At 39.8% G+C, this 13,935-nt stretch overlaps 1 protein-coding gene across 2 annotated transcripts in view; it reads left to right on the top strand.

The window, feature by feature from the left end:
• MLLT3 (MLLT3 super elongation complex subunit) overlaps positions 1 to 13,935 on the top strand; it is a 259,465-nt gene that overhangs the window by 175,871 nt on the left and 69,659 nt on the right. The window lies entirely within an intron of this gene.

The following is a 13,935-nucleotide window of genomic DNA, read 5'->3' as shown; positions in this document are numbered from 1 at the left end:
AATGTTTAAGTATTTTACACTTGTTCGTGAAGTTAAGATGATAAGCAATTCTTGCATTATTCTTTCCAAAGTGTAATTTGCATTCTTCCAATATCCAGATGCTATATGTATGTACAACCCAGAGCCCAGCAGTGCTCAAGCACTGTCTATTTCAAGCAATTTTCTGTCCTCCAATAAGTAGATCTTAAAGCTTCCACAAAAACATCTTTCTGCAAGTTGATCAAAAATGAAATTATTCATTTGTTTTTGAAGTATATTTACTCATTATGGATAACAACTGGCTTAACACAGATATATATTTTAACACCACCCTAATACTGCCCAATGGCTTTTTTAATTCAACATTTATTTTTTTTTAAATTGCCCAAATACTTCCCAATTGCTTTTTTGGACACTTTTTTTTTTTTTTCATTAGTTTTTTACTAGCTACACATAAGTCCAAGTAACAAACAACAAGCTGGCTGGACACAGATGGCAGCGCTGCCTAGATACTGCCCCATTTGCTGGCTGTATCTAGGCAGCGAGCCCAGATACTACTCCCCTTGCTGGCTACACAGAAGGCCCAGTAACAAACAAGCAGCTGCGGAAACAGAGAGTGGATGCAGGAGGACCACTCTATTCACTGTTGACCGGCGACTGTTTCCGCTGGCAACCATGCCCTTCCTTTCATACTGGGGGAGGGATCTTCTCTGCCCTCCAATATAATATCACCCCGAACTGTGATGCCGCCAATAAGTCGCACTGCACGGACGTTTCCATATGAAACAACAGCAGTGCCATGTCACAGTGCTGGGCAGGTGCCGGGTAGATGGGGATTTTTGTCGGGCGAACCACCAAAGGAATAAAGCATGGGGAGAATACTGCTCTGTGCTGTCTTTTTGCAGTGTCTGGAATTAATCCAAAGTGAGTAAATTATATCGTGTACGGTTCAGAAGAAAAATGGCAGCTGAATCGTGCAGATGGTAGAAGTGGCCAGTGGACAGTGCCAGCACCTCTGCTTACTGCCATTGAAATTAATGATATATGATGCAATAAATGTTAAAAGATTTCTAAATCTATATATTTAAAACAGAACAAACAGCTCAATATCTATGGATATTGATTGATCTATCTGTGTATGTGTGTGTGTGTGTGTATATGTGTGTATGTACATATATATATATATATATATATATACACATATATACTGTGTATGTATGTATGTGTGTATATATATATATATATATATATATATACCCAGTTATTTCTATAATGCATACATATTCTGCTCGCTCTACAGAGAATATTTGGCCATTCACATCGGTACCTGTCCCAGTGGAACTTACAATATATATTCCCTACCACATACTCACACACATAAGCATTAGGGTTCATTTTAATTGGGAGAAACCCATGCCATCACTGGCAGAATATATAAACTCCACTCAGGGCCATGGTGGGAATCGAATCTACGAACTCAGTTGGTGTTTAGTTACTTGTTAGTTGTTTTTATTAATAGTCACTTCTTTTATTTAACAATCAATTATGCGCATATATATAATATACATATACATGCTGTTTTTTGTGCAATAGCAAAGCTTCTCTAAATGGCATCAATACTGTATTATATTTTTATAGCACCCAAAATATTTCTCAGACATCTGTATATTTTTTTTTGTATATTATTTTTACAATTTTAGTTGGTGATTTATGTTGTAGTTATACAAAAGTTAATTTTGTTATTTTTTGTACATGCAAAAAGATTATTATTAACATAATTCTAGCAAGTAACTATCTTTTATCGATGTTGGAGCAAACTACTAGCTTGTGGACTACTTTTATATTTATGTCATAATGATGATGATATAGTGTATGAAGAATAAATGCCCATTCAGACATTGTGGCTCTCTGGCCTGTAAATCAGCTTTTCCTAAAACAATTATACATAAATAGCCACATTAGCTGGTCCTTCATAAAGTGTGTACACACTAGACGATTTTTTACACGATTCGCCCGATTTCAATGCATCGTAACGACAAATTGTGTAAAATTTGTTCAAATCGTGAGTGTCCACTCACGATCATGATGCCGATGCGCGTACCCGTTAGTCGTGCATCTTCAGATCTTGCCTGCTGCAGGTAAGATCTGCCAATCTTGGACATGATTTTGTGCAGATTGATCTGAAGTCAGATTGGACACTTTTTAGCACCATATCGTATCCTGGAGAGCCTGGGAACTGCCGGGGAGAGTTCAAGGGAAATTGCTCACTATATCTCATCGTGAGCACATCGCCTAGTGTGTAGGCACCTATAAGTCTGTGCCAGTTTGACTTGCCTTACCTCTGAAAAAACGATTTAAAAATACAATTGAAATTAAAACTTGAATTACAGTATACAATACGGACTAACTGTGATGTTATAATGATTGATGTATGGTGATGTCCTAACATGGACATCTGACCATATTCTGAACACTCTTATCTGTTCAAATAAAACACCTCTGTAATTTATTTTACCATATGTCTTGCTTTTGTTTTGGAATTTTTTTTGATTGAAAATTGAATATAGCCTCTATGCTTGTTACCGAGAGAGATCAAATTCGTGCCCAGTTGAAAGTGAGAGCCAAGGAGCAATGATTAACTTTCATATAATTATTGTTGTCGTGTGAGAATGAGAAGTTTGTAACGGAAGTAAAGAACAATAGAAGTCTCGCTGGGATTAGGAAGTTCTAACATTTTCCCATGATATTCTGCATGATTTCTAGACTGTATGTGGCTGTAACAGTCACACTGTGTGCAAGCATAGGGTCACATTGTTTGCCTGCAGTTCTGTGATCTTTAATGCTTACATTCGCCAGGTATTTAAGAGCCTATTCTAATGTCATCTTACATTAAATAAATAAAGAAAATAGGGAGAGTCTTCTAATTAAAACCTTTTTTTTCCTGGACAATGTAAGTCTTATGAAAACCAGAATATAGGTTTTATTTCCCCTAGAGAGTGGAAACTCTGAGTCAGTCTCTGTCTGCTGTATTATTTAAAACCCATTATGGTGTTAAAATGCCATCTGTGTTGTGTGACTTCCCTCAATCTTGAGCTAGAAATTTAAATGAATTGTAATGACAGGACAATGTATGAATACAGTATATTGTGTATATTCTTGCCATGATCTTTACAATCAAACAGTGAAAGTATCCATATGCATTCACAATATAAATGTTTGTTTTGGATTTTGTTCAGTGTTTGATACAATTCTATTTACTAATATGTTAAATGAGAAGTATGAAAGCAGAGCAAAGTTTTTTTTGTTTTTTTTTCTTTCTCACAAATGTAGATGTGTGAGTGCATATCTCATATGGGAACCCCAGTGTTTGGGAAATTACACTGATGTCATTGAGTACCATACCAGGTGGCGGTCGCTGGAGCCCCCCCCTTCATTTGTTACCTTCACTTTAAATACCCACCTGCATGGCTTGAGTGCCATTCACTGCTAAGCGCTATGTAGAGCAGCAGTGAACAGAACATACCCCCTCAGCTGCCAATGATCAGAAAGGCAGGACAGGGCCTCCAAATCTGGGCTACACTGGCACAATTTAGTTTGGTTGGAATTTAAGAACACTACCCCCTTCCAATGTCTGTCGCCAGCTGTGCTACACAATGAAGGTAACCACTGTGCAGAGCTGGTTGCTTGGTAATCTGGTAGGTCTATCAGCAATTTAGTTATGTCTGAGTGGACGGATAGTAATCGTATCGTTCGGCCGGATTACTAAGAACATATTTACAAAGGGTTAATACCAGGGACATAATCATCCAAACTCCCTTTCCATTCGGCAGAAGCTAAACTATATTTTTCATAGATTACATTATTAATTTGATTAGCTACATAATTGGTTGGATCATTCGTCATTTTGGGAATACAAATGTCATTAAATTGTTGATTTATGAATTAACTATTGTAACCGGATGACCGGATTAGGGGTCCCTCTCCTGGGGTAGATGGACTCCCTCTTCACACACACAGCAGCCGGAAAAATAGTACACCAGTCTGGGGTCTCGTACTAGCTGGTCGGTACCAGTCTTTATTGTGCAACGTAAAAGGAAATCAAAACATAAAAATAAACGCTAGCCCGTCTGGGAGCTAACTAGACAAGAGGTTCCCTCTCTAAAGAAATAGTGGGGCCTACTGCCTCCACCATCAACACAAGCGTATGCACAAGACTTACAGGTAGTTTCACCAAGTGTCTCTGAGCCAGCCAGTCTGCTTGCTCTCCCAGGTATGAGACCCTAGCTTACAATCACACACAGCCTATATTAGCCAGTTCCAAGTGCAGACCCTAATGAGCCTGCTAACAGGCCAAAAAGGCCAAAACCTAGAGTGGCCTGTGGATGGAGCCCTCCCTCTCCTCACATCCACACCTCCGAAACCCAAACCAGCTTTTCATAAAGCCGACACTCAAATCTGCTTCACTGCAGACTTTTCTCTTGGGGTTTTTTAGAACATATAGGTCAAAAACTTAGGACAAATGTATCTACCACTGACAACTTTACCAGTGTTCCTATCACACTATCTTCAAACATGGTAAGCTGTTTTACATCTTTTTTTAATGATGATGTTGATGATCCTTTACACTCAAGGTCTATAGTTTAAGGCAATTTATTATTACGTGTGTATTCATTGCCTGCAGAACTGTATTGCCATATTTTCAAAAACAGAGCTTCTGTGGACACTTTGCTGCTGGGTAGACATTGGGGCTGATGCAAAGAAGGATGCTTTTAACCATTATTTTGCTTACAAACTACACATTCACTATTTGGGTTCAATAAAAAACAAACAAAACCTAATGCATTGGATACAACTTCCTATGGCATTTATACACGCACACAAAAACTGTACATATTCATGAGTAACAAATAAAGCACTTATCAGCATCAGTGGTGCATTTGCATTTAGCCAATCACAAGCAGTACACTAGTGTTGGCAGTTGTCGTTGTCCGTATGCCCTTGTGTACCTGCAAATAATATGGCTTTCACAGATGTACATGTGTCTATGTGCTGGTCAACACGTGTTTACAATTGCAGAGACATGCCCATAATACTGCCCCGTCCCTCCTGTCTAGGCACAAGTGTCCATAAATGCCTGAGTTCCGCAAATCTACATGCATGGATTTTTGTCTGATTTTTCTGAGCATGTGCAGTGCGTACTTATGCAATTGGGGCTCTATTATCTGCTGTACCATATATGCGGGCATTAATCACTACACTTCTCAGTATGATACAGCCAAATAACAATTTGAAAGTATTCTAAATAATTGGTTTTCAACATAAACCCTCACGTTTTCCCAACAGGTCATGTTTTGAGGATTTCTTTCTGTGGAGCAGATGGGATAAATACTGATCCAGCAACATAGATCACTCCCTTATGCATGATTAAAGAAATCCACAAAACATGACCTGTTGATGGTACTGGAGGTGAGAACCCTTGTTCTAAATATTATCTTCCAATACATTTATATGTAGATAAAGACCATGCAGTTTAGTAGTTGCAAAGTTGTGTAGTCTTTAAATGTGGATTTCATACCATAACATGGTTTTAATTTCTGCATTCACCGCCTCATAGTTCTAAGGGGATGCTTGTATTTACAATACTGACAGTATAACTAGTCGTGCTATGCACCAGCCAGTGAAAACATTTTGTGTGTGTTATTTGTTCTTTGAAGAGTATTATGTTCAGCTCACAGCCCCCCCACGGAGTAGCTTGTAGCATTCTATATTAACATTTTGGCTTGAAAATGTCCCAGTGGTGCTCTTCAGAAATTGCCACTGAAAATTCTCCACTTAACTGACATTCTGCAGCCTTCATCTGCATAACATTCACAGTGTAACATCATTGTGGTGGCAGCTGATTCATGACATTCTCTTAATATCATGACAGTCACCTAATGCCTGCAATTTCCTGACATTGCTTCTTTTGTGGAAATCAGCAAAGAACAAAATACGCCCTGGGGATGTGCAATTACTGGCTGTTTCAGCAGCCTTTGGATCTTCAACTTTTTATTTAACTACCTTATCTCCCCTGCCCTGCTCTCTCTCCTGGGCTGTAAAACTCAGCATGCAGCAGACTTCCACAAGGACAAACAGGTCCACTCCTCAATTACCATCGGTGTCCATTTAGGGGCTGGTGCTGATAGTTGGTCAAACACTAAGCTACCTTATTGATTTTAATTTGTTTTCTTTTTGGTGGACACATAAATATAATTGCAAATTTCTTGCGAAATAATAAATCTTGAAAGGTCATAAGTGTCATCAATAACAAGCTTATTTACCGTAGCTTACCGTAAATTAATGTAGACAGATAATTTCAGAGATAGCCATTCTGTTTATTGTACCAGTGAAGGAGCTAACATCTAATCTCCCCCCTCTGTCTATTTAAAATAGTCAGCAGCTAAAACACAAGTTTAGACTCCAGTATGGCTAAAATAGTTCAGTCTGTGTGAGACCAGCAGTGGGGCCATGGACTACAGCATGAGTCTTCAACCTTTGGCCGTCCAGCTGCTGTGGAACTACAGATCCCAGGATGCCCTGCCACAGTTTTAGCATACTGTTCTATCAAAACGGTGGCAGGACATGCTGGGATGTGTAGTTCCACAGCAGCTGGAGGGCCAAATTTTGAAGACTCCTGGACTACAGTATCCAGACCAGAGCTATGGTTCATTGATTTACAGGTAGTAGGAGGGAGATACTTAGTGACTTTGGCCTTACTCTGTTGAGTGCTTGGATGTTCAATGATACTGTGAATGACAAGGCTCCTATCAATGGCAAACCAACAATGAGGCACATGTAATTATCTTTGGAACAGTGGATCTCCAATCAGGAATGTCCAGACTCTATTGTTTAGTTAACAGTCTAAACCCCTTGGTTACTAATTACTTCCAAAACAAAAGCCTTAATGCTGTGTGATGAGAGGAAGTAGTTTGGCAGCATGTGTGTTGCATAGACGTTAATAGCATGTTGTTTGTTGTGACTGTAAACTAGTGCTTCAGTAAAGGCAATGCTTATACATAGTTAGGTGACAGCGTTTTGTCATTGGTTCACTTACATTGACCTGAACGTGTTAGATCGATAACAGCTGTCTTGAAAGTAGTTGAAAAGTGCATTGTGCTCTTCTACTTAAAACACGTCAATGGCCATTAATATACAAACACACACTAGCTCAAAAAGTATGTGTATTATTAAGCTCAAGATATACCCAGTAAATCTGAAGTGTTTAAATGTAAAAAAGGCTGTTAACCATTGGATAACTATAACTGTTTCTATGTGCCCTCATGCATTGTTAACTAAATGTATGGGCATATCTATCTTGCTTCCTTCGCTAGCACATATCTGACCTGCAGTTACAGTTGTAATGAGCTGATCTGTGTAATTTCCACCACTAATGAAAATAAACAACTTTTCCTGGATACAATAAAAAGCTATCTGTAAACTATAAAGGCCAGCCAAGATAAAATATATAATAAAAGTTGGAGAGCCATATACTGCATGTTTTTTTATTTTATGCATTTGCTAACGTTTGGGATCTTTACTATTCTGCATGAATCTATGAGTAGGCTTGTAGGAGGACTGGCATAACGTGCCTGACTATTTGCCTTAGTATGGTATCCATCGTAACTTTTGCCTGAGTGCGGTTTAATATATTTTGCTGTTTATAATGGAGAGGAAGAAAACATAGCTGCAATGAGAAATCAAGGTGAGGCAATTGATTGGTCCCATACAGAAAAGGTATTCCATTTAATGTAGGGAACAAATCCATGTCCACAACAATAACACAGAATTCAAGTGATTATGCGGATTTGAAAAGGCTCTTTGGCTGAAAAATCCATGCAGTCTCCTGAAAATTGGGATGCAATTGCACAAAGTAGTCATTTGATGTCACGAAAGGGCTTTTTGCCGCAGTTTCACATTTCTGCAGTTTGTAATTGACACATAATGTCATTAACTTGGTGCATTTACTATACATAGAAACCAGCAAAAAACCAGCAAAACTATAACTTTGTCTACTGCAGTATTATACACATGTGCAGTAACTTGTACAGTTTTAGGAGGAGATTTATCAAAGCTTGGAGAGAGATAAAGTGGACGGAGATAAAACACCAACCAATCAGCTCCTAACTGTCAGTTTACAGGCTGTGTTTGAAAAATGACATTTCAACCTCGCCGGCTTTCCGACTGTCATATCCTGGCGAGGTTGAAATGCCGGGCGTCTAGATGTAGACGCCTGACATTTCCCTGACGCCGGGAGACCGGCACCCGGCATCCCGATCGAAGGGATGCCGGGCGCTGCGAGGGGACAGCCGCAGGGGGGGAAGGTTAGGTTTAGGGCACCCGGAGGGGACTTAGGGTTAGGCACCCCCCCGGGAGGGTTAGGGTTAGGCTAGGGGGAGGGAGGGTTAAGGTTAGGCACCCCCCCGGGGGACTTAGGTTTAGGCAGCGGGGAAGGGGGGGTTAGGGTTAGGCACTTTGGGGGGAGGTTAGGGTTAGGCACCCCTAAGGAGGGTTAGGGTTAGGGGGCTAGGTTAGGTTAGTCAGTGCTTGCCTATCGACGATCGGGATTTCCAGCGCTGTCGGGCTTCCGCTGCCGGGAACTCTGCTTTGGTCGACGGTATTTCATACCGATTCCATTACAAATTACTACACTATTACAAATTACTAATTAAACAGAGTGCGTTAAGAATAACATGCTCTTGGTAAAGATGTCTTTTGTTGTTGTATTCTGAGTGTTCTGGGGTGCTTTTTACTGTACCCTGGTTTATTTTAGGTCCACCTCTATGATTTATCTGTCCTCATCAGGTTGGGTGAGATGTATTCTGACTTTGATTGTATGTTTAATGTGCTCGTAAAAAATAAACATTTCTGTTTATATTTCTACCAGAGATCTCAATTGGGTTTCAATGTGTTAACTTGCAATAAGCACTTACAGGACCATTTATTAAATGTTGGGTTGTAGACCCGATAGTTATAATTTCTTATCTCCACTTATTGTAGCATTAGGAAATGATGTACTCCTGGGATGTATTAAAATTAGAGATGAGCAGTTCCGTTTTGGCTTCCCACCAAGTTCGGATCTCAGAACGTCATCTTTCATGGACATCTCGGCACAGATGTCCGTGACAAATTATATTTTATCTTTTTCTGAAATCTGAACTTGGCAGGAAGATCCGAGTCCGAACCGCTCATCTCTAATTAAAATACACATGCATGTGTAAAATTAAAGTGTTCGCTAATGTCAGAGCCGGCTGCACTACTGCGAATACATGGACAATGAGCCAAAGTACAGGACAATGAACTCCACCATATCTAAATATACATCACAATGAAATCAGTGCCAGAAGTACTTAGTACAGTGGTTCACAAACTTTTTTGAATCACGGCGCCCTAGTGCATCAGAATTTTTTTCACGGCACCCCTAAGCCAAATGTTTCTTATTGAGAAATTTAGAAAAAAATTTAGTGAAGTAGTAAAGTGAAGTAAATTGTGCATATCTGTCATCCTTAGGCTCAGTTATGTAGTGGGTGACAGGTTTGCGCTTCTGCTTGTCCACATATTTATATTACATTGGCCATAAATAATTTGATTTGATGCTGGACCACCAGCCTGAGGCACCCCTCCAAGTTTCCCTAGGCACCCTAGTTTGGGAACCACTGACTTAGTATTTAAAAGTTAATCCTGCAAGGGTTTATTTTTTTCTAAAATCATATGTCAATGGTAATAGGACAGGTTGAGTCTCCCATATCCAAATATTACGAAATACTTTTTTGCGCGTGACACCTTTTCTTTCTGATGGTTTAATGTAAGCAAATTTTGTTTAAAGCACAAAATTATAAAAAAAATATTGTATAACACAATCTTCAGGCTGTGTGTATAAGGTAAATATGAAACAAATGGATTTCGTGTATATAAACAAACTTTATTTGATGCACAAAATAATAAAAAATATTGTATAAAATGACCTTTAGGCTGTGTGTATAAGGTGTGTATGAAACATAAATGCATTCTGTGTTTAGACTTGGGTCCCGTGCCCAAGATATCTTCTAAAATATGGAATATTCTGATATCCAAAATACTTCTGGTCCCAAGCATGTTGGATATGGGAGACTCAACCTGTGATGTGTTGGAAGCAGGAAAATGGGTAAAGCTGGGTGCACACTACACGATGTGTACCCAGCACGACATTGCCGGCGACGGGACCCTGCATGCGACAAGTAGGGCCGACGGGTGGTGTCGCCAGTGGCGTGCAGTATCAAAGGTACACATTACACTATGTACCCAATATGTCGCTCCAATCCGTGGAATCAGTCGACATATTGTCTAGTGTGTACCCAGCTTAAGCGTAGGGATCTTAGCGACTTTGACAAGGGCCAAATTGTGATGGCTAGATGACTGGTTCAGAGCATCTCCAATATGGCATGTCTAGTGGGGAGTTATCGATATGCAGTGGTTACTACCTACCAAAAGTGGTCCAAGGAAGGACAGTTGGTGAACTAGTGATAGGGTTCTGGGCGCCCAAAGGCTCATAGATGTCCGTGGGGAGAGACTGCTGCCTATCTGGTCTGATTCCACAGAAGAACCTATTGTAGCTTAAATTACTGAAAAAGGTAATGCTGGCTATGATAGAAAGGTGTCAGAACATAAAGTGCATCACAGCTGGCTGCATAGCCGCAGAATGGTCAGCGTGCCCACGCTGACCCCTGTCCACCACCAAAAGTGCCTATAATGGGCACATGAGCGTCCGAACTGGACCATGGAGCATTGGTAGAAGGTGGCCTGGTCTAATGTATTGCGGGTTTTTTTTACATCATGTGGACAGCCGGGTATGTTGTTTGGTGAATCCTCCTTTTTTGCATGCATAACTGATGTCCCCTTGTACTCTGTAGGATCCATGATATAAACACACAAATCTTTGTCCTTGAATATATTTATTTAGTTAAATTAGGTAATCATCAAGTTCTTAAAGGTTAACAAATATAGTTTTTCTGTTTCTAATGTAACCATTCCATCCTCTATATCAAGGATGGGGAACCTCAGGCCCGGGGGCCGTATAAGGCCCTCGGAATCATTTGGGCTGGCCCTCTGAGCTTTTCTCTGCTAGCCTCATCTGGCTAGCAGGGTGCCTAGAATAGCTCCCTGCAGCCAGAATCTATGCAGCATTGCCACCAGGAGCGTCCTTAGGACGCTTCAGATGGTCACACCGCTGCCCTTACAGCTCCTTAGAGCGCATTGCAGTAATCACTGGCAATTGTGGTCCCGGCCCATGTGACGTCACATGGAGGAAATGTGGCCTGCATCGGGCCTGAGAATAATGTTATATATATCAAAGTGGACCGTTCCCCATCCCTGCTCTGTATAAATGTGTTTTCCCACCTCTGAACACTCTCAAAGCACACACCTCAGCCAATGTTCCTTCCGACTATAATCGTTACAGATGTGTCCACATACTTATCCTCAATTCGCACCAAATAGCCTCATATGGCGTGCCACAGACTTTGCGACTTAGATGCGCCATATTACTTTTTTTTTTAAATATGCATCTTAATTTGCTACTTACCAATAAATACCAATGCTGTTGCAACAAAATTCTAATCCTAAATACTGAGGTGGAGATGTATCAAAGTTTTTAAAGAGTGGAGAAGTTGATAGCAACCAATCAGTGTCTACCTATCATTTTATAGACTGTACTTGATAAATGCTAGCTAGAAGCTGACTGCCTGCTATGAGTCACTAATTCACTCTTTAGGAGCTTTGATACATATCCCTTTTTGTACACTATTAGCAAATTAATATGCACAATTCAGGAAAAAGTGCATAATCTGGGTAAAAAGGCAAAGACAGCAGTTCTACAGTATATGAATGACTCGTGCCTCGCATCTTTATGCTTAATCTGCTACTTTGTACCAATTTCTTTGAAACTAAAAAAATACTAAGATGCAAAATATCATAGGATAACACCTGATACACTGCTAGAGAAATCAGCTCATCATATTTGGAAATGTAGTGCATGGAGGCCAGATCACTTGAGCCAATCCAAACGATCATCATTGCTGAAAGTCACTCTCAGATTCACAAGCTGAACGGAAGTCGTGGATTCAGCTCAATTATTGCACAGTGTGTAACCAGTTTCACAGACCACCAGTGTGTTTTGTTCAGCAGAACTACTCCTTCTGTAACACTTCTGATGTTCTGGCGAGTGAAATGCTTTGGTGGCCTCAAACACGTATGTTTCTCCAAGTCTTCCTGGCTGGATCAAGTTTCGGTGTTCTGGACCATAGCATTGTGTCATTTGTCATTTATTAATTTCATATGTATAGGGGAATTCAATATGGAGCGAAAACTCCGTTTTTTGCGTTAATATCGCACCTATGACGTCATTATCGCAGGTTTTAGTTTTACACTGTGTTCAATTTAAAAGACTTCGCAGGTTCGAAAAGTCTTTGAAAAAAAACGGGGATAACTTTTCACCACTGAATAGTAAAAAAAAAAAAAATAGGGACACCCCGAAAAATTATTTTAAAAATTGGGGTGAAAAAAAAAATGGGAAAAAATTGTTTAACAATAGGGAAATAGGTTCAGGGCTATTCTGCAAGTATGCGGCAGGTGTTTTCTAGAATAGATTTATAGCGGCAGGTGCACAAATACAGAATTTTTAAAAACTTACTTTAGGGACATAAAAATATGCTAGTACCCATTTTCATGTACCCTAAATTTGATGGGACCACTTAAAAAAACGAAAAAAATAACCTAAGTGCTCTTCTGCAACACTTCTTCAATGTCGGGAAAAAAACACCTGCTGCGTCTATTTAAATCCCCGACTTTCATTTACAGGCTAAAACGGGGATACCCATAGTGATACCCCATGTTTTTACTACTTTAGGGGGGCCCTACAATTTTTTTAAGGAAAATTTCGTAACTTTACGCAAATCCCACTTCGTCAGGTCCCGTTTTCGTTAGTTTCATATTGAATACGGGGATAAGCGGGCGCGCCCCCGATACTTTATCCCAGGTAAAAGCTGCGATATGAAACGTAATCTTCGACAGCGAAGTTTACGTTTCATATTGAGTTCCCCTCTTAGTGTTTGAAACATCTACACTGTGAGCACTACTTTGTTTTTACACACACAGAGATATATATAATATATATATGCACATTATTAGCATTTGTTATTAAGGCGTTATTCAGTTATGTTTCAGAAACTGAAATTCCAGCTCGGTGTTTGTTCAATTGTAGGGATACATTGAAATAAACAGTGTGATTTGTATTGTTCTGTTTGGAGTTTTTGTAATATTAAATACATATTATATGTGAATAGCTTTCACAGCTCTTTAAAAAGTTAGAGTAATCTATTACAATGTAGCAGTTGTCAGTAACCCAGATATCTGAATAAGAAAAATGGCTTACTAAAACTATGCAATATGAAAGTGATGCATTATTTTATAAAAGTTCACCGCCCAGTGAGTAACACGCGATGGGCCGACATACCGTTACCGCAGGTACACATCGAGGGATGTAATGAACGATCCCTTGTTCCGTGCTTCATTTCCAGTAAGGACACCGCATGCAATATTGTCCGGTTGTCTGTGCAGCACTACACACTATGCGATCCGCAAGATCTATTGTTCTGATCTGCGTTCAATGGATCGCATAGTGTGTACACTGGCTTTAGTGAGCAGAGTGATATGCTTAGGGCTCTTTTCATGTAAAATATGAAATGGTTACTGGTAATAACTGCTATAAATTGCATTATATCTATGCGATATATATAGTAGTGTTATGTAACCATTCAGCGAAGTCCTCCGTTAAGCGGCCCCTCCGCGATCCCGACAAGCAGCTTACTCTGTAAAAAAATGCACCATATCTGTATTGATTAGTTGATTAATATACAGGGTAAGCCTGTGTTGTACAAGCAGCTA

Source organism: Taudactylus pleione, unplaced genomic scaffold, assembly GCF_031769625.1.
Source record: "Taudactylus pleione unplaced genomic scaffold, aTauple2 ptg000127l, whole genome shotgun sequence".
Lineage (NCBI taxonomy): Eukaryota > Metazoa > Chordata > Amphibia > Anura > Myobatrachidae > Taudactylus > Taudactylus pleione.
The sequence above is the reverse complement of the archived record's forward strand: the minus strand, read 5'-3'. Positions and strand labels throughout refer to the sequence as shown.